Source organism: Morone saxatilis, unplaced genomic scaffold (genome assembly GCF_004916995.1).
Source record: "Morone saxatilis isolate NCDOM2014 unplaced genomic scaffold, NCSU_SB_2.0 Contig12, whole genome shotgun sequence".
NCBI lineage: Eukaryota > Metazoa > Chordata > Actinopteri > Moronidae > Morone > Morone saxatilis.
In genome coordinates, this window is record NW_023339674.1 from 2,443,612 (window position 1) to 2,446,106 (window position 2,495).

A 2,495-nucleotide genomic window follows, 5' to 3' on the forward strand; every position below is an offset into this window, starting at 1 on the left:
TTAATCTGAATCACTGAATCATAGGGAGTGAGGTGAAAAAGAGAATTAGCTCTTATTCTTGTGTTTGCACCTGTGCAGGTGTGAGTGTGTCTGTGAGAGAATGAGCATATAAGGGAGGATAAGAGACAGACAAGACTCATTCATCGCCTGAGGGACTTTGCATCAAAGGTGAAAGAGGTGACTGTGCAGGGAAACTGTGAGAACTGAGAGGAGCTCTGTGCTCAGTTTCGACATGGCTGGCTGTATCTCCCATGTTTCTTTTCATGTTTATATGGTATTAATGCTGAAACTGGACCATAACAGTACATCTTAGTATACCTATAGGAGCTTTTGCAAGAGAGGATATGCTGTATGTGTCCACTGTGTATCGTGCCATCTGGTTTGAGGCAGCGGACAGGAGAGCAGGCAGGTTGCAGGCTGCTGCAGGTCACTGATCCTGTGACAGAAGCGTACCTGTGTGCAGCAGGTTGACATGGATATGCCTCCTGGGGGTATGGAGACAGAGCTGGGGAGGGGAGGTAGGGGTGAATGGGAGGTAGGGGTGAATGGGAGGGAGGGGCCCGTCAGAGAGCTGTCACATGACACCTGAACCAATCTGGGTCAATGGCCTCACGGAGACAAACGATGCTGCTCCACCTCCTCCTTCACAGAGGGCTTCTTTCACTCCAGGCCTGATAGTAGAGAAGAGATTAGCTCTGATGTAATATAACTTTATTTGGGAGACTTTTGGATGTTTTTGCATATCTGAGCCCATTCACTACAAAGTGAATGTGTCTTACCAACCTTCCATTGATTTCTGCTTATTTGACTATATAAAAGTCACAAAACAATGGTGATTTACATATGTCCGTGTTTAGAAGGGAAGACAATTTCCATCCTCCTTGGTTAGGTAACCTACCCTTTGGTCAGTTTCAGAGACTTAAAGCTGCAGTAGGTAACTTTTATTTAAAAAACTGTTCCTCATATTTGCTGAAACTTTCACTACATCCTGACAGAAGTACATTAGACATCTGTGAAAAAAAGAGTTAAAAACTGGTTTCTCTGGCTCCAAAACGAAACAATACAACCAACCAGAGCCGAGAAAGATAGAAAGACAGTTTGGGTTGGTGGATATTCAATAATTCAACTGTCGTTCTCAGCTCTGATTGGTTGTTTTCATTCAGGCCCGGTGGATTCTTGCAAACGCCATCAGGAGCACGAGGAGGAGCAAGAGGAAAATGATTTTTTCACAGATTATCTGTCTCATACTTCTGTCAGGATGTAGTGAAAGTTTCAGCAAATATGACAAAAAGTTATTTTCATAAACGTCACCAACTGCAGCTTTAAACACATGAATACAAATACAATAAATGTCTAAATAAACATCAGTACTTTATGTTCAGTTTCAGACATTTGCTGACCATTTAAATAAAGAATAAATAAAAATTAAATAGCTACACATCAGTGCTGTAAAAACTGTAGCAGCCTATCTGATGATATGTCCATCAACCTCACCTTATTGTGATGGATTAGTATCTTAACCTTGTGTCCAATGTGCAGAAGTTACATTTTATATTTAATCCTTTAAAACAGTTTATCAATCCGTCTTGTGCTTCTATGCTGCATCTCCGCTGGTAGTCTGACAAAAAAGCTCTAGAAGCTCCTGCACCCAGCTGTGTTCACCAAGAAATAGTTAAAGCTCGAAGCTATTACTGCTGCAAATGTTCTTCAAAATGTCATTTTACTTACAGTTAGCTGCACCCTCTTACAGTCGGTCCACATAGGATGCATGAGCAATGCGTGACGGCTGCCTTGCTGAACTGCTGAGTTCTGCCTGAGATGACCACACTGAGATGTTTCTACAGTAGCCCAGAACGGACAAACCACACACAGGCTCTAGACAGGGCCTGTCACCATTTTCACGTGTTTCGTGGTGACTGTAGCGTCTCCTACACTACAATCAGTTTTTATAGCTGGTTGCAATCCGCAACTGCCCCACAAGGTGAATGTTTTAATGTTTAAGCTTTGGACAGAGCCAAGCTAATTGTTGCCCCCTACTTCAGGTCTTTATGCTAAGCTAGGCTAATCGCCTCCCAAATTCATCTAACTCTCGGAGAGAAAGCAAACAAGCATATTTTCTAAAATGTCGAGCAGTTAGGAGCGGCTAATTGAGCATCAATAAATCATGAAATGAAATATATTAAAATAATTCATTAATTGTTGACAGTAACATTTAATTGAATTTGGCCTAATTTAATTAGATTTTATTTAATTTTGTCTAATTTAATTAAATTAAATTAATTAAATTTGAACTTTTTTGAGTTGTGTGTGGTGGCTGCGGGCAGAGGGGGGTCAGATTCTGTTCAGGGCCCCAAGAAGGCCTGAGCCAGCTCTGGTATGTGCTATGATATGGGTGTGGTTGGCAGACAGTAACAGATGACTATCAACCTCCTCCTGGATCCTGAGGAGCAGGAGGAGGAGGAGGAGCGGGGTGGGGTGAGGAAGGAGGTGAGAGA